We start from the raw sequence: 25,345 nt of genomic DNA, 5'->3' as shown, positions 1-25,345 counted from the left end.
TGTATAAGCAAGATTTGTTTCCCGCTGCTATTTTAAGGTGGAGCTAGAGCTGAGCTGGCCATGCATAAAATATCGATAGATTAAACAACTATAGAAACATCGATATTTTTCTATATATCGACATATATTTACATCGATTGCCCGACTTTTTTAGTTTTCTACGAACTCCGACACGGTAAGGTCGTGTTTGTGATTTGCGGCGCATAAAAGTAATTTAAAATATTTGTGAATAATACTATCAAATGGTTTAGATCAACCAAAACGCCGACAACTACGCCTGCAGCGAGCTGCAGTATTTGTGTGTGTGTTGCTGTAAGACCGCGGCGCCGTTGACCGTCACCTAGCGGCTAAAGTGCGCTTTGTTGTTGATGTTTCTTTATTATTTACGTAAAGTTAATTTATCAAATTTGGTAACATAATTTCCATTCAGCAACAAATGTGCAATCGCACACAAATGAAAAATTATTACCAAGTGTCAAAAAAAATTGCCGTCAAATATTAGTAGCTGCCGCCGCTGTCGCCGTGCTGTCAACGCTAACGTCAACAGCGCAGTTAGTCGTTACTTATTAGTTATTTATTTACATATTTAGTGTTAAACGTACAACATATGTACATGCGTATATTCATATTCATTTATATTTTGTAAATACGCCGCGTTAAGTGCATTAAACAATTGTTTATGATTATTTGTGAGCCAATCAATTGCTGAGTTGTGTTTTCGTGCCAAGCAAAGCCTCCTTGATGGCAGGATATTAAAAAAATGGAAACATTTGGCGGCGGCGTTTGGTTGAATGAACAGCAAAACGACGGCACCTAAAAACAACAACAAAAGCAGCACCAGCAACAACAAACAACCCAGTCAGTCGTAGTAGCAGCAACAGAAGGTGAGTGAGTGAGTGAGTAAAGTGCGTGAGTGTGTGTAAAACTGTCTGACAGTGCGTCTGTGGGTGTGCGTGCGTACATGTACATATGTTGTGGGCCGCACCTCCCAAGCTCCAAATTAGCGGTAGCATTGGCAAAACTGTCTGAGGCATGCGTGTGTGTGTGCGTCTCTGTCTGCCTGCCCGTCTTTATTTATGTCTGCGTATGTGTATGAACGTATGTATCGGCCAGGCGCCCAGGCATTAGCTGTTACAGTTTTTGCTTTTTTTTGCATTAACTGTTATTATTATTTAAGTATGTAGTGCGTTCCACTTGGCCTAAGCAGCAAATTACATAATTTCATTTTTTTTTTTTTTTGTATGCTGGCCCTAAACAACGTCGAAAGCGAAAGTCGAGCGTCTCTCGGTCGTCGTTTTGTTTATTATGGGCTCCCCACAACACCAACAACCACCTAATCATCATCAGCAGCGACGTCGCCGTCGGCAGCTGCGCTACTGGTTTCTTTCTGCTCTGCGTTCTTATTGGTCTTATTGGACATTTTGTTCCACTTGTATCTCAGTCGTTGCTTTGAGTTGTTGGCTAATTTGCAGATTTATTGTTGTTCTAGTTCTTCTTTATCAGGCTTGTTTGTTTTATTTATGAATGAATTATTAATAGTTAATTGCCAGCACACGTTTTGACTTGATTTGTGCGCTGCAGTGTAGCTAGTACAAACACGTTAATAAATAATTAAAACGCACACTCGCACATACACTCGTATTTTGAGAAATGTGTCACTTCATGTGTGAGGGTATGTGTGCGCGTGCATATCATTCACCTACACTCTCGCATACGCAAGCGCAGCTGCTTTTTTATGGTCCCGCCTTCTTTCCCACTTGCCATAAATAACGTTGGCGCTTCTGCAAAATTTGCTTGCAAGCCAGCTGGTGCAATCATTGGAGTCGCAATCCCCAAAGCTGTTTATGTACATTTTTAAAGCGAAAATTGCTGGCCGCAATTGGCCAAAAGACATAAACAAAACAGTTTTACGTCGCCCACACTGAACTCTCTGCATTCTCTGGCTGCCTGACCAATTTCTTGGCACGTTTTATTCTTCTCGAATTATTCTGACCAAAAGTAAAAAGGCCAAATACATACAGATATACTTTGATACGCAAAACAGCAAATTTTCTGCATTTGTGTGTGTGCGTGTCCGACTGCGTTGACGTTAATGAACGGAGCAACAACAATGACGCCGACAGCACAAACAACAACATGAATACTGGCAACATTTCGCTCTGTTACTTTGTTGTACTATATATATTTTCGCCTCACGAAGGTTGCGATTGCCAGGCTTTTGACGCAATAAAAAGAATTTATGTTTGGCTGGCATTTTACAGTAAAGGCCGTTTAACAGTAACAAGATCAATGCATAACATTATTTTAACTTCACAGAGCAAAGCGCAGTCGAACTTTTTACTTATTGTTTCTGCTTACAAAATTTTACAAATGCATGTCTTAGCAAAAAATGTGCAAATTAATGATGAATGCAAAATTAGGCGAATGTTTTCCTTGCTGAATTGTGTGATCTATAAAATATTTAGTTTCTCTGATGACAAACAGTAGTTTGTTTCAATAGAATTATTGTATTTTAAGCAATAATTAAATTTCAAATATAATTATTTAAAATTAATGATGAATGCAAAATTACGCGAATGTTTTCCTTGCTGAATTGTGTGATCTATAAAATATTTAGTTTCTCTGATGACAAACAGTAGTTTGTTTCAATAGAATTATTGTATTTTAAGCAATAATTAAATTTCAAATATAATTATTTATTTATTTTTATTTTATATGTAGGAACATATATGTATGTTTAGTTCGTACTGTACAAATTATTTGCAATGCTAGCGGAACTTACGTTTCCGATCGGCAATTGAATTGAATGTTGCGTCAGCAACTTCCACTTACTTAGTTTTATTTTTGAAGAGTTCATAACACTCATTACTATTACGAGAAACATGCAGTAATATTTTTTTCTAATCATAATTCAATCAAAACTAAATTTCCTTACGATTATCTATATCATAGAATAACATTTTCACACCCTGTATAGGGTATAGTCGTTGCAGACTCCACAAGGTATAGTTATACATATATTCTTGATCACTACGTCGTATGAACGTAACCTTAGAAAGTAAAAGAGCAGGAATAGCCAAATTCGGTGTCCAGACAAAATTCCTCGAAACAATTTCTACTGTACATACATAGCATTTTTTGTTGTTGCCTCGACATTTTCATAAAGGCAGCAGTGAGAAAACGCAACACCAACAGCAGCAGCAGCAGTAATAATTGTCGCCGTGTTGTTTATTACGCTAAGCTACTTACTGTCATAGAAGGAAGCAGTTATTTACTGTCCACGTCGTTGCTTTTTCCATTAGTCGGCACATTTTTTGCACGAATTTTTTCATATTTAAGCATACCTCATAATTTTACCCTCCGTAAAGCCGGGGTACTACTGGTTTTTGGTCTGGTCACAACTACTAACGGCATAAGCGAAGCCCAGGAGCGTCGTTGCCAACAACTTTTTATTGTTCAGTCGTTTAATTGTTCGCATGGCCACAAACAGACGCCCACGTGTATTTCAAAAACACATTTGTTGTCGTCGTCGCATGGACAAACAAAAGCAACAGCTGTCTATTGTGAATATGCAACAAACAGCCTTGTAAGCGCCGCCCATACAAAAGCCACTGCGGCGGCCACACAAAAATGTGTAAAGCACAGCAGCATAAGAAGCAAAAGCAGCATCAGTGCAGCGAAAACCGCGCTTTGTTATTGCTGGTATTTTTGTTCATTTTTTTTTTGGTGAGCTTTAAAACCACACCAGCACAAACACAGAAAATAGAGCGCGATTCACAAACACTTACAAACTATGACGTAACGTTGCCATCATCACCCACGCTCACGCCTCAAGTTGCGCTTATATTCGTCATACGCTCAGCTGAGCGTGGTTTTGCTTGCTCTTCTCTCTCCTTTACTCGCAGTTCGTGACGTCTGCATTACGGATGAATTAAAGCTGCTGTTAGTCCCCCTTCGCGAATCTGTGCACGTGTCCGTTGATGGAGAAGTCGTCGCATTGCTTCTTGTTCGTACCCTGTACACGAAGGGCTACATATATGTAGATAAGAATTTTGAAACCATAACAACTAGGGACACCAAACTTGGTGCGTATGTAGACTTGTGCAGAATGAGTTTACGGTACTCAAATGGGCTACTTATGACATGTGTTGTTTTAATTTCGGAATGAAAGTCCCCATCTATATACATACGTATATACATAAGTAAGACGAAAGATTATTGTAATTACATATGTACTCGTATACTTGATAAGAAATAACAAAAAAAACGTATCTAAAATCACCTAAGACTATTTACAAATGCATAAAAGTGTGCATATACATAGTATGTATGTGTGTATGTATCTACATGAATGTGTGACAAGTTTCTCACTCTTTTATATTGCAAAAAAAAGTGTGCTGAATAAAATTCAATTTCGTATTAATTTCATTGCACTTCGAAGCACCCACGTCAATTGAAAGTGCACTCGGTCACACAAACTGTCGCATACCCTGTCGGCAACAATGGCATTGGCAGCAGCAGCGGCAGCAGCGCCTACGGCAAAGGTGGCCGCCCGCCCCCGCACACACTTGACAAGTTGCAACAATGCAGCATGCTGCACTAAGCACAATGCCGACAGCAGCATAAACTTTGCCATTTTCGCTCATGTCGAGCATGTAGCTTGACTGGCTGGCTGCCTGACTGACTGGCTGCGTTTCAATTCGCTTATTTCTTCTCTGCCGGCATTTCTCCCCCTAAGCTTTCTAACCTTGTGCCAATAAATTTGAAATACAACAGAAGAAATGAAATAATGTTATAGTCGAGCTAGCCCGACAGTGAAATACCCTGTACCCAAAACTTGGACCTCTGTTACGTGCGTGGATATCAGTAGAAGAATGATTAATCCACTGCTACTATTTAGGCGCGCGTGTTAATGTCGTAATACTGTTTTGATAACTTTTCTTAGGATTAGCCGAATTGGATAAAAATGCCACTTACCGCATGCCTCGGTTGATTTGTGTCGACATGCTAATCAAGGGTACATATATGCATATACTACTTACATATGTATGTATATATTTTTGGTGGACGGAGCTACTTTCATCTGCCTGTTACATACATATGCCCAAACATAATATACATTTTACTTGTGGGGTACGAAAAGTTTTGAACACTAGTTTTTACATGCTGGCAACCTGCTGTTTCTGCATCTGCTCTCCTCTATTTTGACTTGCTGCGCTCTTTGCTCTCAGCGCCCACCCACGCTTTATTTTGGCTATGGCATTAAAAGGTAGACTTTTACGCATGAGTTAACTGATTTTCGTGGCAACGATTTGCGGCTTTTAGAATTTGAAATCTGAGCGCTATTGTATCCAAGCAATCCATAGATGCGGCTGCTTACATGCAACACGTTTTTAATGAATTTTCAATTTCTTTTGTGCACCTTTTACCCACAATAAAATATGCAGCACAAAATAAAACCAAAGAGAGAGAGTGTAATGGAAAATGGCATTTATCACACCTTGAGCGGGAAGCCAGCCATTGACCAAAAATTTGTAGTTGTGGTACTCGACGTCGTCGGCGACGTCGACATCGCTGCCTCAGTCATGTATGAAGGCGTTTTATTTGCTGGCTGTTGATGAGTGGGCTGTTAAAAGCACTGCGCTGACTCAGCTGGCCGGCGCACACAGAGACAGCGACGCCCATGCAAAAGCCCACACTCTGCCAGCTCAGTGGCGACGACTGCGTCGACAACGACAACTCTTGGCTCTGCCTTTATATATGTACATATGTATGTATGTATGTATGTACGAGTATGTATGAATGTGTTCGTGCCGATAAGGTGGAAAAAAGTGCTAAATGTTTGCACAATACATAGGCGCACGAGTGCGCTGCGATGACGATGACGAGTACTTGTATGATTTGGTCTCCCTCTGCCAGAGACACACACACACTTATTCGCAAATGCACACACACTGGCCAACAGCAAACAGTTCATTTAACTGTAGTTACACATGCTAACCTGCTGCGCCCTTTCGGTCTCTTATCATTTTGCTGGCTGAACGTCTCTGCTTGCTTATCAAGAATATTTTCTCTGAGCCCTGCTCGATGTACTCCTACTAATGGGCTCGGTGTACACCTTACATAGGGAAGAGACAACAATAGCTGCGAACTGCATGATTCATGTGCTTGGCACGTCCACGCTGCGCTGTTGTCGGCGACGTTGACGTTGGCGTCGCAGCTGGGGCTTTTTGGGGTGCCTCTCTTAGTCTGCATGCCGGCTGCTTCGCTTGTTAATTTTAATTGATTTTAATTTGATTTGTTTTAAGTGAATTTTGTTTGCAGTCGACGTTTTAGACGTGTTGGGAAACCGAAGCCGCCACCAACGATCCGCCAACTGCCTCATGTACGGCCATTTCAATTTCCATTCAACCATGACCATTCCATGACCACCCTCGCTGGCAAACACAAACAAACCCCAAAAATGCAGCCAAATCAGCAAATGAATTAATTTTTTGAGTGTTTTTTAGAGATGGCGAGGAGGTCTGTGGACGCGGGTGGTCTACTGACCCATTTCAATCATCAAGCAAATGTTAGTACGCAAAACAAAAAAAAAACGATATAATTACAAACATATTTTGTTTAACCCCTTTAGAAATGAATTTTGCCTTGAAAGCATTTTCAATTACCTTTTTTACGTTCTACGCTGTTTTCGTTCTGTTTACAGTCCCAATTAGATTTCCGTTTTGGAACATTAGAGATGTGTAATAAAAAGTTCCACCCTTTTAACAATTAGATTTGTTTTTTTTTTTATTTTTTCTGATGATGTATTTTTAAATCACCCTGCTGCCGAATTTGAATATAACGTGTAATAGAGAGAACTCTGAACTAAGATTGTACGAGTAGCACAAAGTCGATGGATTGCTAAAGGGTTAAACAATGGTAACAAAGAAAGCAGCAACACAAAGTGCTTTGCATGCATTTGAGTGCGTTATTAAAGCAGCAACAAGAACACCCACACATAACGCCTCATACACACTTGAGCTTTCACTCTACAAAACTCAATGCGCGCTCCCGTTTTTATTATTGCTGTTGTTTTTATTGTTGTTGTTTTTGTAGTTACTTTCAGATGCTTGCACCTGCCCAGCAGCGCGTAGTGCACTTTGTTAGTTCTTTGAAGTGGAAGTGGGAGTCTGAGTAGCTGCCGCAAGTTGCTGCCATTACCACTTGGCACTCCTTCATGCCCGTAAATGGAATACACAATGTTATATCTGTGCATGGAGTTTTAATTTAAACATTTGCCGAGCTGTCAGTCATTCAGCCAGTCATTCCATCATTCACACAGTCTGGGGAACTCTGTGAGCTCTGAGTTTTGCAGCCGAGTCATCGACATCCTTTTGTTACCGTTTCTGCTGATGCTGGCTCTACCGCTGGTGTCTTGTCTTTGGCTTATTCTTTTCTCATCTTCTTCTTCGCATTTGTGTTAGTTTCTGTAAAGTTCAAGGAGCTTCTAGGACTCTATTGTTGAGGTTTTTGTTGTTGCTGCTGCTGGTAATGTGCATTTCTCAACGCACGCCTCGCTATTTCATTTCTTTAGCTTTCACTTTAAATGCATTTTTATGAGCATTATAAATTCTAAGTAGAGATTCTGTTTGCTTCACAAAGAATAAAAATAAGTGTGGCAAGTCAAGTACAGTCATAAATCCATGTTGTTGTAGTTATAGCAGCAGCTTATGGTTGTCAGAAGATGCATTGTTAATGACCAAGGTGGGCCAGCGAGAGACACTCACTTGATTGCTAAAAAGAATTGTGCAGTTTTGTCTGATAAATAAGGATACTTTCTTGAAGGCAGCTTTAGCTTCGTAATGTCTATGTATACACGAAGAATAGAAAGAGTAATGCGTGATTAATATTTTTCAACTAACTATGGAATTAAGACTGCCACGAGGTCAAGAGGATGGACGGGCTAACGAATACGTTTTCAGATATCAGCCAGCCAACAGCATCTATTCTACATTCCAAATCCAAATGCTGTGATTGTAATTTATAAATGGGGAATAGAATGCGCTCAATTATATCGTTTTTGCCACAACTTTCTGTTATATCCATCACTTGTTATGCAGATTATTACGTTATGTCCACTACCGCATCCTCAGGCAGCCATGTCTGAAACTTTTGATTAAAAAAATACGTTAGCTGTGCATAGAGATTTTCAAATCTAACACATGATGGCATAAAAAAACAGTACGCAACTAACAAAAAAGGAAGAGGGGAATATAAAATGTAGAAAATCAGGTAACAGGCAGCGCAGAAAATTCAAGCTGAAAATATGCATATGCTAGCCCACAGCCCGAAACGAAAAACCCCCAACCTCAGAGCCAACCCACAACTCAAACCAAACTGCCTCATGCAATCATTTTAAATCTCGAAAAAAAAAACTGTGCAGCCACTTTTCGTGCGCGCTCATCAAAAAAAGATGCGAATATATTGTGTATAAACGCACACACACATGCACACACGCAGTACTCGTATATGGAGAGCAGTGGGCCAAAGAGGTTGAAAATGGGAGCTGCTGTAGTGTGGCATAAATATAAATAAAATAATGCACAACGGTGTATGCAAGAAGTACGTATCTAGGTACGCATGTATATATGTACATATGTGAGTGGGTTTGTATGTATTGCAGTATGTGAGTGTATGCTGTGGGATCCAAATATGTAAAGCGAGCGACAACAACAACACTAAACAGCAACATTAAGAACAAACATGCACCTCCATTTCCCGACAAGCTATCCTTGCTATGTAGATACCCAGGCCAAGCATCCACGCTGGCGTATACGCAATATTTTGCCATTTGGATTAAAAACTAAAATGCTCAGCATCGCAAAATCAATTTGATGCCATTTGTTAAAGCACTTTCTGTGTATATGTATATATGAACGCAAGTCTGTAAGTGTGCATAAAATATGACGGCGCATTTTAGCAATCTTTGATCTAAGTGCGACTGCGTTGGTAAAAAGCAGTGCTGCATGCAACATATGCTACGTGCAGAGCTGCCTCTAATACAGAGTGCAGGGGGTGAACACTGATTTGGTAGAGACCTTTTTGTTCATCGTTTATTATAAACAATAACAACTAATCTAATCGATCGAACTTGAACTTAATAAACTAAGTATTTCTTCTTCTCTCTTCTTGAAGTTCTGTTTGAAATTAAAATTGTAACTAAATAGAACATGTAGGGCCTGACACTTTTCAATAGTTTCTTAACTACAATTTGTACTTTCCAAAAGCTTCTTAGCTCCAATTATTAAGCGCACAACATTTTCTTTTTATTGCAAAGGCTTTAAAGTACCCACCGTGTTTGGAGTCGCCGCAATTGATTTAAGCGATTATTACGCAATTACATATATGTTTACTTACGGTATAATATACCTACAAGTATTTTGCGAGTTCGTAAGATCGAGTAGACTTTACCGACCAACGATTATTGTTAATTTTTTGAGAACAGGTACATATAAAATGTATGTGAAACGAATTCGATATCCCCTGGACACGACGCCCAGTTATAAGGTAATACCTTTGCTTCCCCCAGAGTCCACATGGATCTGTTGCCTGGCTTTTATGCCACTTGCCACTCTGCTGATTTTTTGTCATGCATAAAGCTTGTGTGTGGGTGGGTGTGTGCCTTTGTGCTTGTGCTGGCAAATATCGGTCAAGGCTGCTGGCAAACTAGCGCACAGTTATGCTTACAAGCGTACATGCCAGTGTATAGTATACGTATGTATGTATATGTGTATGTGCATTTAAAGAAAAATATGCTACTAAATCAACACTTTCGACTGTGCAGAACCCTCACGTCCATAGCCCACGCTGCAACCCCCTTCGCAGCTTGCCCCACCCTCTTTAAATTCAACACAGAACCCAAACGTTAATGACATTTCGGCGTCGACTGCAACGCAGCAGAGCGCATCGCAGCACAACGCCCGCTTAGCATGACAATGTCTCGAATGTCGAATAAGGTCAAGGATATTTTTGGCACTTTGTACACGCGATGCAGCCCGCTCACACATACAGCACATTCACATACACACGCGCACACAAACAGGCTGGGAGAGTGCGACCATGTCTGTACACGGTTAGAGGTGCTTCTGCCGTTCTGTTCTGTTTCTGTGTACTCCTCGTTGCACGCCTGTGGCGTTTGTTGGTTCCGTGGCTAGTAACGGGACCGGAGAGAGGACGGCGGACCCACTCTGTTGACTGTTGATTAAGTGCCCGTGGTTCCTGGTCTAATGTGGGTCGGTGCGCGCGCTATTTGCGTGTAGCTGGCCTTTTTATACCCTGTACCCGAAGGTATACTAGATATACTCGGAGGAGGTGTGGCAGACCACAAAAAATGTGTATACATATATTCTTGATCAGGATGACAAGACGAGTCGATTTAGCGATGTATTTCTCTCCGTCCATTCGTCTGTATAAACTATAGGATCTCAGAAATTACAAGAGCTAGAATAATGTCTGCAATTCCTGGAATTTTAACTTATGTGGCATTATTTCATTTGACTTATACATTTAGTTTTAATAAAATATTCTATTCCTTTTTTGGTTACAGGGTATTTAATAGTTGGGCCCACCCGATTTAGTATTCCATTCTTGTTTATATACTCGTATATGCGCGGAAAATTGAATTCATTTTTGCCGTGTACACTGACGCTTTGAGCCGGAAGTTTGCGGGTGCGGCTGTTTATTAAATGTGCGAGTGTAGAGGTGATAAATGAAATTTCATTTAAGTTGCAGAGTTAAAGCCACCATGTAATTGGATTGTTGGCAGTTGTCCTTTATTTTTATGTTGTACTCAAAATATGACAGAGATTTTCTGACCTACATTTGCTACCTATTCATCTATCGATGTCACAATTTAATGTTATCAATCAAACTTACACTAAGTGCAGTGAACATAAAATTATATAAATGGATTACTATTATTTATTACAATTATATATTAAATTATGCAAACATAAACATAAACACATGATTTTTTTAATGTTTCGAATTTACTTTTTAAATCATCATAAAAAATGTCAATTCGTCATCTGTTTACTTAAATAAAGTATATTCAAATGCTATTAAACATTAACACAATTAAACTCAAATAATACTTTTACAAACGAAAGAAAATATGTAACTATTATTTGTGATTTGTGTGATAATTTTTTCGACGCTTCAACTCCCTTAGAGGTATTCAATCGAGCATAAGTAATGAGGCTAATTTGGCCAGATTAGCACGTTCACATACTTGTCGCCAAACCAATTTTTGATTATCTTCAAGGTGTGCTTTTAGTCACCATATTACTAAGGCATATATTATATAAGTATATTACTTGGAAAATGTATGTTTCGATTCGCTTCGTAATGACCCTTTTAGGTCCCCTGCCACGCCCACTACTTTTTAATTTTAACAGATGTTTCACAACTATTAAATTGCTTAGCAGACAGATGCTTTATTCTCCTTCTTACATCCACTTGGCCCAATATGGTTTTAGCTCTTCAACCTCAATCAGACACTCGTCCTAGAGTTCTGTTTTGCAGCTGTTTATATACGTAATTAGCGCGGAAATCGCAAAACAAAACCAACCACAAGCGCTGCACACCACTTTGATTAATTATGTAATGTTTGTCCGCAGTGTTTTTTTATAATTCTTTACGTTTTCATTATATTTTATTTTTTCAAACTAATTAAGTTTGAAATTGAAAAAAAATCACAAATACCAATGTAAACATATATGTACATACATGTAACGAAAATTAACAAATAAGCCCAACTATATGTAACAAAATTATTGCAGGAGTTAAATGCCTACCCATGTGCATAAATTCACGTATGTGCGGCATTTCGCTTAATAAAATTACGCATACGGCGTGTGGCACGTAAGAGAGTGTGCTTTAAAAACCGCGCGTAATTAGCTTCAACAAAATCGCAATTGGTACGCGGCGCCAACCATGGCAACTAAAAGAAAGCAGCATGAATAGTGTTGATGAAGGTGGGAGGACTGAGTAGGAAAGTGGGGTAAAATTTGAAAATACGCCTTGGGTGGCATTCAAGCTGGTGCTGCAATAAAGTTTGCACGTTAAGCAGCTCAGCGAAGCAAATCAAATCAAACACACACACACACACGTAGAACCAGTCGTACACACACTCGAACAAGCAGCGAACAGCTAGCAAAACTAATAGCAATCAACAGCACCGCAAGAAGTGGCTTGGCAACACTGGCAACTCTAGCACCAGTAGTAAGAAAAACAACAACAACAACTACAATCAGGCGTCATTGAAAAGCGTTCAATGCTGCAAGCTGGTTCTGCAAACACAAACAGACTCGCACACTCACTCACATTTCAAATAGCAAACGACGTCTTGCATCTTTTTGGATTCCTCTTCTTCGCCCTCTCACCACCCCCCAAAACCTCTTTCAAGTAAAGCAAGCAAGCGCAAAATTTTGTGTAATCCCATTTAAGCAAGCTGCTTTAGTTTGTCGCCAGTAGCTTTGATATTTTGGGAGACGCATAGTGGTCCCGAAAGCGAATTTCCTGCTTATAAAGAAGCACACTCTTACCTTTTAACTTATTTGACGAATCGAAAAAGAAAAAACTTTAAATCGAGTTAAATGCTTTCAAAAATCATATTTTTCACCTCCGTGTCTGCCACAAACAACTCTTTGAAGCATCTGCATTAAAAGTACTCGTGTGACAATAGACAAATCTATTCTTCAGGTCTCAAGATTACTTTCGAATAACTTCTTTAGCTTTGAGAAAATATGTTCCATTCTACAAGTAGAGTTAAATGCAAATTTTTCACTGAAACTTTATTTTACAATTACATTCCGGCAATTTCCACACCTGGATTTGAATATAAGCCCACGGTAAGGCGTACTTAAAATCTGATATCAACATTCGGCTTAAATGTGTATATATAGTATACGACTATACTCGTATGTATGTATGAACGTGTGTAAACCAAAAACCCCAGTCAACTTCTTAGAAGCAATCGTCGTTCTGCGCTTTGCTTAATCCATTTACCGTCGTGCAGCTGCATTGCCACGCCCACTCAGAATGCACACCCAAGCAATAAAACTTTTACTTTAGCTTCAGGAGTCGACAGGCAAGTTGCCTGCCTGCTGCCTGTTGGCAGTAACTTTTTGCTGCTTCACTTTTTACAGCTTAAAGACGCATAGAAAAATACAAACTGTGGCAAATGACAAGAGGAGACGCAAAGGCGCTGCCGCTGACGTTGACGTTGTCGTCAATGAGCTTTACTAGCAGCCGCTGTTACTGCTACTTTTTATTTTATTTACTTGATTTCATTTTAAAATTTATTTTCGGACTGACCTACATTTGTGTCGTCGTCGTTGTCGTTGTCGCTTCTGCTGCTGCTGCTGCAGCAAGAACAGCAACACCAACAACAACAAACAGCCAAACGCCCTAAGAACACTTTGCACAAGACACTCTGCCGTTGATTACATTGTTGTTGTTGGTTTTACTGGTACTGCTGCTGGGCTGCCCTGGCTCTGCCACCACGTCATATGATTTTTGATTATAATGCCCTGCTTGTCCATGCCCCAAAATAATCTTCAACCATCAACAGTACAAGCGACGTCAATGGCGCGGCCAACGCCATCATCGCAGCAACAACAACAACGTTTACAAGCATATCAACAACAACTGCGGCAGCAATAAGAAGACGCCATCGTTGGCAACGTGGCCGCCATTACCTCTTTCTCTGCTTTTTTGGCTGTCAGTGCCGCTTTGTTTAGCGTGGTGCTACGCATTTCTCTATTTAAAAATAAAGTAAAATCATTTTAAATGTTTGGCAGCTGGAAAAACGGGTAGTGGAAACTGTCGAACGTTCACCATGGACACGAGCTCGGTGGCTCCCCGGCTGCTTGGCTTTTTCGCTGGTTGGCTGCTTGACTGTTTGGTTGCTCGGCTGTCTGACAGGCGTCGACAGGCGATTACATGCGACAAAAGTTCGCACACAACCACGCACAGACAACTCTTTGGCTTGGTTCTCACAACGAAAGCTTCCGCCTCAAGACACCAGGTCCGTCTTTGTACAGTAATGCCAGGAACCAGCGGACATTCCACATTATAGTGTGTATCTCCGATAGAGAGCAGTTTGTGAAATTGCTTTGGTTTTTTTCTGTAGTAAACAGTAAATGTTTTCCTTCCATCAGCTCTTATAATTTTACATATTCAAGCTAATCAACGACATTGACATGGTTGCTTTATTTTTTGCAACTTTAAATAATCTTGATTCCCAGAACATTAATGGAATCTAGCATCCTCTAAGTTTATCATTCCCTAATACACGAATAATACAAAAAATGTTTTAAAATTTCCTTTCCCTAAATGCTAAATATCTACAAATATTCCCATTTGAAAATGTAGGTTTCTTCGTATTGCAAGAACACATTCGATTACTCATAAATTATTTTCCTAAAATCAGCAAGTACACTAATGCGTACTTTAATTGCACAAATATTTTGATCGAAAACTGTACTTTTATAACAGACTTAAAAATATTCATAACTCCATCAGGTTGTCATCATACGAGTTTTTACTGTATATATTGCTGCGGACTGTGGATCCTCTGCTTCTGCTTTTGTTAGCTACTTCCCTATGCCAAAAATATTAAAATTGCTTGCCCGGAACTCTTGGCCAACACAGTCGGTGGTTTTTGGCTTTTAGTTTTCTAAATAGTGTTGGGCATTGCCGTTGCCATAGTTGCTGTTTCAGCTGCTTCAATGTATACTCGTTAGTTGTTGTTTTTGCGTTGTCGGTATTGTTACTGAAATAGTTTTATGACATTGTCTTTTGCTTTGATTTGAAACGAAACAGTCAGCGTTTAATTTGTTTCTGTGGCCACTGCCATGTACGTATTGCACACAAATATTTACGTATTTCATCCTGGCCTTGCTTTGCCTTTTAGTTGATTTTGCCATCTTCAGAATTGAAGAGCTGTGCGTTGCCGTTGTCGTCCAAATTCTTGGTAATTAACATATTTTTATTTGAAATATTTGCCATTTATTTTGGCATAAGCCAAAGCAGCTAAATTTCTTTTTGTCTTTTTGTTGGCGGCTTTGTTAGCAGCATCAGCATAAGTATCAGCAGTTGCTTCATTGTTCTTAGCGCCTTTGAAATTCAGGCCAGTGACAATTTTCGATTGCATATCATGGCGAAGAGGGCGGTGGTCGCCGGGTGGAGCCACATTTGAAATGATGGCGTGTGGCATGCGAAAATTGCTTGCGTTGCGATTTTGAATTGATAGGTTGAAAGATTTGAAATATGCACAAGTGTTTGACGCTCTCAAAGTCTAAGAAAAATTCTTTGGTATTTGGAAGCAAAAGGCATTCGCTATGGAAACAGAGCGAAGCTGTCAAGACAGCTGGCGCAAAATAAAACAAATTTGCTTATGTATGTATGAAATAAAAAAGGAGGGATTTAGAAGCTTTAGCTGAATTTATTTAAATAGGTCTTAAATCGAAATATAAAAATACCATATTTTATTCTTATAAATATAGCCACACCCGTTTTCACATGTTACACATTTTGTATAACATTTTAGGTTCATCCAAAACTTATTTAACCTTTGATTTCCACAATAATGATACAACTATTAGTTAATCGATTAAATTGTTGTTTACTGTTGCCCTTAAATTCTAAAGGTATCAGCATTATTCAAATCAAATATGTGCTTAAATCAAACCTTGAATTGAATTAACTTTATTAAATTTTAAAAAATGGTAAAAGGCTACTTTGTAGCAGCTACTTCGTTGAAAACAATACCCGTCAATTCGAGCATCAAATTGAATTGAATAAATTATTTTGTAATTTAATAGGCCTAGCGCCACAGCTGCTTCATTTCCTTGGCACAACAATGCAGAACCAAATTTAATTATTTGTGCATACGAAATTAATTTTGATGCAGGAAATGTATATAATTATAAACAATATCACAGAATGTATTAAATGCTTATCGCCAGGGGAGTTGTTAAGCGTTAAGTGAATCTTTTCCAAATTTTCAGTGCACTCTTTTTATTAAAGTACTTATATCAGGTGATATCGCAAATAAGTTCTTTAGCTCGTCGAGATAAAAAGTTGCTCATATTGGTCGTTTTTACACAGTTTAAATAATTACGCATATGCAATGAACAAATTAATGGGAAAAGCTTTGAATATTTACTGCTCTTGTGATCCATTACTATTATTATTATCAATATTATTGTTCAGAATGACCACAGACCGAGCCTGCAGCCAATACATAAATGTATTCACAATTCACCTCCGGCGCCTATAAGCAGGCAACAAATGCGTTCGAATTGAATTGAAATATCCATAATGTATGAATACACAAACACATACAAGTATATAGGTATGTATATTTAGCTTAGCTTGCTGACAAACGCGAATTATACACCGCAAAAAAGCGAAATATTCAAAATATATGAATTTATTTATTCAATATTTCGTTACGAGGGTGGAACAATCAGTTAGTAACTTTCTTACCTCCCTCCATTAAGAAACTCATATCCTGTTTTAAAAGATGCATTAAAACATTTGCTTTGTCAATATCTTGCAATTATTCTAATAACTGAAGCCGCTCAAAACTAAGTCAACTAACTAACGCTACACTCGAGCAGGCCCGACAGGGAAATTCTCTGTAGCCAGACAAACTTTCGGCACTAAGTTATATGCGTCCATAGTAAAAGCAAAAAGAAGAAGAGCGAACTTGATGCTGCGTTAATAACTTTTCTTAAAGTTGACCGATTTTGATGAAATTTAAAACAAAACCAAACCTTGCAAACTTATCTATATACAAGTATCTACTTCAATAAAAATTCTACAAATTAGTCTCCTTCAGCCATCAATCCTTCCCATACTTTCATGGAGATATGTATTTCCCGACTGATTGATTTGCCCTCGCAGAGTCAAGTTATTTATTTTATGCAGTGTGCAAAACGTTTTTCATTTCATCATTTTTATTGTATACATATATAAAACGTGGAAATGGCTTAATTAAAACAAAAAGCATAACGTGGACGGACATATAATAATATTGTTATATATACGACGAGGATGGGATTCGAACCCACGCGTGCAGAGCACATTGGATTAGCAGTCCAACGCCTTAACCTCTCGGCCACCTCGTCAGCTGCCGCAAGCTCCTCTTCATAAATATTTCAGCAATAATTAATATATTTAAATGCAACGATTAGATAATAATGCTTATCGAACAAAGACTGTTACTGCTTTACTTTAGTTTAACTGACGAGATAATACTTAAATTCTTGTATAAGTATGTGTGTTGTGTGAATAAGCTGTTCGTGATATTTTCAACATTTGGTTCGCCATTTGTTGGTATTTCCGTTATATGCATGCAAAATTCATCCGAAAAACTAAAAACTGCATAAATGCTCATAAAAGCCAAATTGCTTTAATGTAACCTACAAACAGACAGAAAGACAGACCGACGGACAGACAGACAGACAGCCGAACCGCCGAGCCGCCCACTTGCTCAGCATATTTTGTTTGCTGAAATTTCACTGCCACTCATTTGTCTAATTTATTGGTGAAAATGTTGTTATGGTTAGCGTTTTTGTTGCTGATGTACGTTTGCTGTGGTCTCGAGTTTTTGTGCATTTAATTATATAGCACACATTTATTTATATACATATACTCAAAGATTTATACGCTAGCTTTGCATTATAAATCATTTACACTCGAACTATTTGCTCTATATTAGTGTGCGAGTTTTACCAAGCTGGAATATGCTTAAATTAAAGCCAGATTAAGAAACTAATTCAGTAGCAGTTGACAATGGCATTGAGAATTTTTATTTTTATACCCTGTACCCGTAGGGTAAAAAGGGTATATTAGGTTTGTGCAAAGTATGTAACATGCAGAAGGAAGCATCTCCGACCCCATAAAGTATATATATTCTGAATCAGCATGACGAGAGAAATCGATCTAGACATGTCCGTCCGTCCGTCCGTCCGTCTGTCCGTCTGGATGAACGCGAGGATCTCAGAAACTATAAAAGCTAGAATAACCAAAGTTGGCATCCAGATTCTCCTAGGTCCGAGAAAGGACGAGTTTATTTTATTTTTTGGAATTTTCCCCCCCTTCCCCCGCTACAGAATTTCGTCAATAGCGTCCACATTTCAAATGCTACCTAAACCAAACCTTGCACACATAATTTATATATAATTGTCTACTGTTGTTTTTATTCAATTCGGTCAATTCTAAGAAAAGTTATTAGCGAAACAAATTCTCGCCAGTACAACCTCCCAAACTGCAGCAACAAGTTCGCTCTTCTTCTTCCTCTTTTTGCTGCTGCTATGGGCGCATATAACTCAGTGACGGAAGTTTACCTGGGTACAGGGTATTACACTGTCGGGCTTGCTCGACTGTAGCGTTCTCTCTTGTTTTGTTTACCAAACAAATGACAATGTGTTGATGAGAATTTTAACCATATTATCTCTTATAGAGGATATCTTCAATTGCCCAATTCGGGGCTGAGTATGTTTTAAAATACACAGTGGTAATGTACAGTCGTAATCAGCTGTCAGCAGACGTTCATTCCAAATCCTTGTCATATATATATCAATCTATCAATATATTGCAATTATTTCCTGGTATATTTATATTTCGTCTAAAGAAACATTTTTAAACAATTGCATTTCTTCTACGAAAACTTCGGCCCTGATTGTTTGAAAATTGCTTGATAAGTACTTTTCACACATTTTATAAATACTTGTCGAAATGAACATAAACTGTATTTTAAGCCACTGTACTGTAGCCTCACTTCGTCTAAGCAATACCTCTCGAGTATATGAACATTCCCAACAAGAAGCTACAAGTAATATTGGAAAACGATTCATGTCACATCCACTTGACAAAGTTATAAATTATTCTAGCAATTAGGGATTGAACATGAAACTACACTTTTTCTAACTTTGTTCTTAACTGCAACTCTTGCTTTCGACCTGCATAATAAATAAATGATCTGATCCATGTAGCTCGTATAAGCACACTCGGTCTGCCAAACACACAGAACACCCCGCCCTACCTGCCAGCGTTCTATAGCCCGTTAGCTCGTGTGCGTACCATTGGCAGTGCTTTCATTAGTTTTGGTATATTTTAAAAGGCACTTTAGCGTAAAAACAAAAACTAAATGGCAACAACAGTTGCAAAACTATGTGCACTTGCTCCTTAGGTTTTCTCGCTGCGTTCCCTCCGGTGTGCGCCCAGAAACCCTTCAACTAGAGCCCAACAAAAACAACACAAGAATAAGAGGAGCTGCAGGAAGAGGAAAAGCGCTCAACTACTTGAAAATGCCTTTTAATTACATGCGTTTCAGTTGCGACGCCCTGCCGCTGTCAGGCCGACAGTATTGTGTGCTCTTTAATTTCATTTCATTGCATTTAATTTTCCTTAAGTAGCAACAATACACAAATAAATGAGCTTGTTTACGGTTAAGGCGACAAGCGGCCACAGCAAGAGGCCAATGGCCAGTGCCACAATCTGTCGCAAGTGTTGACTCTTATGTGTGCCACCTTTTTACAATATTGCTGCTGTTCTCCTTGTTGTTGTTGGCTTTTTCGCAGTGCCCTAGCCTGGCCCCCAAGCGACCTTCGCTGGGACTGAGCGGCATTTCATTTTTCTGCACATTTATTTTAATGCCCGAAATAAATGAAGCGCACGCAGCATGCATTTTCAGCACAAACGTCACACAATATGTCCCAAATGCGCAACTGATGGTCGGACAGACGAGATGGACGGGTGGCAGAAGGACAGGAGGGCGTGACGCACTGACTGGCAGGATGGCAGATTTTTCGGCTTCGACTGGGTGGCACAGATTGTCAAACTAATTGGCGAAAAGCAAACGGCAAATGCCAAACGCAATTTCTTGTTAATTTTCAAGATGCCACCCAAATTAACGACCGATTTTATCTCACTGATGCATGCAAATTCAATAAGTAGCAAAAACTTTTCCAATTACCGAGAATGATAGCAGAGCTAGTGCTTTCAAGCGATGCGTAAGTTAATGAGCAACGCAAAAATATCATTTCTCTGCAATTTCTTTGCTGTTAAATAAACAGCTTTATGCTGATAATTCATTTGCACACTCGAACTGTGTGAGAAGTATTGGAATAGTAGCAAGAAAGAATGTTGCAGTCGAGCAAGTCCGATTGTGTAATACCCTGTACCCTGTACAGCCCTATTTGTCTATTTGATTACCACTTATTTAAAAAAGCTTGTAGCAAAGGACCTCTTGGAACCAAAAAACAAAATTCCTAATTCGAAGATTAAGACGAGGAACATTAAGAGCTATCCGATATCGTGCGGGCAGTGGCTCAGGCAGTGGACTAGATGGACTGAATATACAAAGAGTTCTTTGAACAGAGCGTCATATCTAGGCGGACTGCTTCGTCAAAAAGATTGGACCGATATAAATTCAAAAAAAAAAGTCAAAATTTAAAGATTAAGGGAAACCAGTTTCTTAGTCTGTCATGTTTAGATGGACTGTTTTCGTGAAACTAATTAAGAATGTATAGCTCAAACGCATCGACAATAGTCAATGTGAATGCAATGCAATACACTTTGTATTAAAAAATATCTATGCGAAGGCTAAAACGATTAGGATTTTTCAAAACAATTAGATAAGTATAAGAGATTAGATAAGTATAACATAAGTATAAGAGGTTAAGCTATTTATATTTGTTTAATTGTATTGGTAAGTTGCTAAGCCAGTATGCACGGATTCAATGCATATATTAAATATAGAACAAATTGAAATACATCTATACCTAAAACCCTTAGATCCATACTATTTACGGCGGAAGTGCATGGAACTAATTTTCACTACAAAATGCAGCGTTTCAAGCTTTTTTGATTTCAACAACAATAACAATCATTCGATTTGCGGAGAAAAACAAAAACATATAAAATCTTCAAATTTTCGAATGTTTATCATGATGTACAAATAAGCGGATTATATGCAACAATACGATTTTATAAGGCGCTGTCGTTTTAACACTTCGGTATTATTAAAAAAAAATGTTGTGCCGTATTAATTTTGTTGCGCTATTTTGCGTCTCGGCGCCATGGCGAGCGTGTGTCTAGCAACAAATTTTATTTATACATTTATTGCATATAAACATGTTTACCATATAGATGCATACTACTCAAATATGTATGTAAATATGTGCCACATGTATGTATATGTATAGATGGATGGATGTACAAGTATACGAGTACGAGTATATGTAGCTTGGGCCTGCTGCGCACATTTATTGCGACATGCTTGCATGTAAATCAAAGGTTTTTAACACTGGACAACAGAGAAATAAAAACGGCACTAAAATTACTTGCCAAAATTGCTGCGACGCCAGAGAGATGAGTTGTTGCAGTTGTTGTTGTTGTTGTTCATGCCACGACAATGCAACAAAAATTGCGCATACGCCCTAGCTGCAGTACAAAAACTAACTAAAAACTTTTTGTTCTTGCACTATACAGTAGTACATTTATACCGTTGCTATTGCCTTTTGCAATTGTTGCTGTTGCAGGTGCTGCTGCTGCTGTTTCTGTCTGTTGCAAACAAAGAACAAAACAACTTCAATTAGACGCCCATTTCTTGGTGCCAGCGTGCCACAAATGTTGCTGATTAAGTTGTTGCCACAAGCAATTTGCGTCAAGTGAAGCGCATGACTTTCAGCATGTGTCACAGTACAGTGAATACCAAGCAAATTGTAAAAAGGGGAAGCAGCAACACAGAAACTACAACAACAAAAAATGTCAGCACCGGCGACATTGCCGTCGTCATGTACGCCTCAAAACCAACAACGTGCGACAATTACAACCGTAAATTATGCCAACAACAGGCGCAGTAGCTGCAACAACAGCAACAACAACTGAAACAAATACTCTGCTGCCGGCATAAGACAGCCAGCCACAAACATAACAACAACCACAGCAACTTCATGAATGGTTTTGCGCCCGGGCTCAGGCCCAAGTTGCGCGACAATGCAAAAAAAGAAAGCCTGACAGAGACAAAAATTAAACAAAACATCGTGGACAACTCAATTAAGCAAATGAGTGAAAGCCAAAAAAAAATTGGCACTGCCGTACACTTGAGGAAAATATCATATTTTATTAATGAAACATCAACAAAGACCCACTATTTAAGTTAAAATGTCCTTCTTCTATAACAAATAGTTGAACTAAATTTTGAGAAATGTTTTTTTTTTTTAAATAATGTATATGGGTTGCGTCCGTTTGTCTAAGTTGAAGAGAAAAGAATTTATTTTACTTTTAAAATACTTAGCAATAGCGGACAGATGCCAGGTTTTATGTTTTCCTTTATGATTAGCAAAGGCAGCAACATGCAAGGTTATGTTAAGTTGAGATGACTGGAGATGACAAATAATTCTCTTCTTTTTATATCCTGTACATGAAATGAAGTATATTATTAGATTTGTGCAAAGTTTAAACCAGGCAAAATGAGGCGTGGCAGTTCCCACAAAGTATATACATTCTTGATCAGCATGAGAGGCGAGTCGATTTCTGTCTATGTGTCTGTCTGTATGAGCACGTAAATCTCTGAGACTACAAGAGCTAGAGGCACCAAAATACCTTATATGTGTACGCAGTGCAAGTTTGTTTTTTCTGATGTGCCGCCCACTCCCACTCAATTTTACTCGAATTCGACAGTTGCGTCCAGTTCGTTAAACAAATTAGGAGCGGATACAGTTGGCAAGTTTTTTTTTTTTTCCTTGTTTTCTGTAGCATATCAAAATCAGGACTACCATTATCATATCAAGTTTTTTCTCAGTGTGTAACTGTTGTTGTAAAGGCATTTCACGCAAATATTTAATTACATTTGAGTGAGGCGACAATTAGCAATGCTAAAAAAATGTTGTTGCATATTTTCATGTCTAGGCGTAAGGCCTGTTAAGGGAGAAAGTGAAAAAGCGACATAAAACGACTGTGCTCAGTACATTATGCAAAGTCAATTACGCACGTTGTAGAAATGCCGTAAATTGCTCATACACAGACACACACTCACACACACAGGCACACAAGTACATATGTGTGGGTGGCTTTATACTTTAACGCCGCCATTTTACATACCAAGCGCCCACCACTCACGTGTGAGCAAATTTACACGTGCAATGAAATGTATGAATGGATGAATTCGTTCGCAATGGTGTGGGTTGCTACTACGGCAGTAGCAGTTGTTGGTTGTTGCTGTTTCGGTTGTCGGTGCTGCTGCTGACGCCGCCGGTGGCGGTGGCGCGTTGCAAAACTTTTCAAATTCATTAAAGTAAAGCTTTTAATAAACGCGCCCGCAAAAAGAAGGCAAAACTTGATAGCAGCTCTGTTGCTTCCATAGCTATGGAAAAAAAGAGGCAAGCGCAGTTTTATGGCCACGGGCAGGCAAACTTGCACGGCAGCAACAACTACGCGCATTATACAAGTATGCATTGAGTTAAGCGAAAGTTAACGATTTATGAGAAGCACGCACATCTACACACACACCCACACTCATACCCACACCCACACCTATGGAAAACACACACATGCTGCATGTCATGCTATTGAACCAGTAATGGTCGCAGTTGCGTTTGAGGGAGCGGTTTGATTTTCTTTTTCGGGGCACACGCAGCCAAAATGGCATTTCCGTTTCACGTTGGCGCAAAATTCCAACAAAGTCGCAAGTGGCTCAGCTAATGCACGTACCATTCAGTTTCCATTGTGTATACATTGTATACCCTATACATTTAAATGTTGTACAATACCTACCAAATCTTCACCCTTTTTCCCGTTTCGACTGAAATTAAGTTTATTAACCGAATTTTAATAAACTAGCTGTTCCGGTCCGAAATTTTGAATTCATTGCAAGTAGCTCTGGGCAATACAAAAAATGTAATATAAAATGTAATTCTAATATTCAAATTAGTTATCGTCGGTTTGTTGTGTATGAAATGAATTTTAAATTTGTTGTTATCTGGTGCTATTGAATTAACATAATTAAATGTAGGCGGTTTTTAGAAATACCGAAAATAACATACTCGTACAAAGCTAATAACAATTGAAGATAAGCCTGTCAACTTTTTTGTTTATCGAGACGTAACTCAATTATCTGAACAATAAAAACCAATTCACACAAATTTAAGTCATAATCACGTCAAACGATTGATAGACAAAAATGCTGCAAGTTTTAACTCTCTTGAGCTACAACAATAACGTTAAAAATATTTATAATTGTTCATAATTCTTTTTCATTTAAACAATTAATTATTATTAAAGAATTTAAGGAATTTTGCCAAGTTTAAACAATTAATTGTTATTAAAGGAATTTGCTGCCAATCAATCGATCAAAATATCTTTTTTTTGTTAAATTTTCTTTAATTTCAGAAGCCAAAGGAAAGCAGAAGCTAATGCTTGAGTTAGAAAATACTGTAATGAGGGTTAAGTTAATATTATATCGGTATTATCTGTTAGGACGAGAATGAAAGATAATCAATTTATTTCAAAATCTTTAAAAGAATAATAATATAAATTGCGGATATACTTATATACATAGACCTTGATGGATACTTAAAAAGAATTCCCGTTTGTCATTCCAAATGCATTTTCATTGACATAGATATCGATAAGTGCCTTTGGGCTTTTGTCACTGAAAGTATACTGTTCACAACTATTTCTCATTCTCATTTTGATCTAAAGTTTTTCCATACCTTTAATATTTTGACAGTTGCGACATTCATAGCATCAACAATCTGTAACGTATTACAAAGTATATTGCAACTTCGATGAAACTCCAATATACTCGCACTATATTTATGTTCCTAATTCTGCTATTGTTGCCGACTTGACGGTGCGCAGGCAAGGATGGCTTCAAAGTTTTGCACTTTCTTTCAGTTTTTACGTATTCTTGATTTTTTGCAAAAATGCATGCAAGAACGCGACGCTTTTAGCCTTTACTGTAAATATGGGTATTTGGGTCTGTGGGTGGTTAGGTCATATGTGCGTGTGGTTGCTGACAAAAAATGGCGTGCGCATAATCTTATGTAAGCGTGCCCCCTGACAGACTGTGCCTTGACTTACAAACCCCCTCAGGCAGACTGACCTACAAATATATACACATAACTTACGTAGAACTTCCATGGTTTCCATTATATGATTTTTATTGCTTGCTTCCTGCTCTCCCTGCTGCCTGGGCGTTGATATGCCAGCCGTCTAAACGGAAATGAACCGCAACTAGTCAGGCAGTTTGGCTGAGCATTTGATAAATAGTTGCAAGAGCAAG

At 38.6% G+C, this 25,345-nt stretch overlaps 1 protein-coding gene and 1 non-coding gene across 4 annotated transcripts in view; one reads left to right on the top strand and one right to left on the bottom strand.

The window, feature by feature from the left end:
* Positions 1 to 176: 176 nt before the first annotated feature.
* LOC115621615 (serine/threonine-protein kinase par-1) overlaps positions 177 to 25,345 on the top strand; it is a 57,083-nt gene continuing 31,914 nt past the window's right edge. For 2 of the 3 annotated variants that reach the window (XM_030515309.1, XM_030515307.1), the window contains exon 1: positions 186 to 884. The gene's annotated coding sequence lies outside the window, so the exon portion shown is untranslated. Of the gene's footprint in view, positions 885 to 25,345 lie in introns of all 3 variants that reach the window. The other variant, XM_030515310.1, reaches the window with a different exon arrangement.
* Trnas-gcu lies at positions 17,099 to 17,180 on the bottom strand. Its single transcript has one exon. It is a non-coding gene; the product is annotated as a tRNA-Ser (tRNA).

The sequence above is a fragment of the Scaptodrosophila lebanonensis genome, unplaced genomic scaffold, assembly GCF_003285725.1.
Source record: "Scaptodrosophila lebanonensis strain 11010-0011.00,11010-0021.00 unplaced genomic scaffold, SlebRS2 tig00000024-arrow-pilon, whole genome shotgun sequence".
Lineage (NCBI taxonomy): Eukaryota > Metazoa > Arthropoda > Insecta > Diptera > Drosophilidae > Scaptodrosophila > Scaptodrosophila lebanonensis.
Note: the sequence above shows the minus strand (reverse complement) of the source record. Positions and strands in the feature narration are given on the sequence as shown.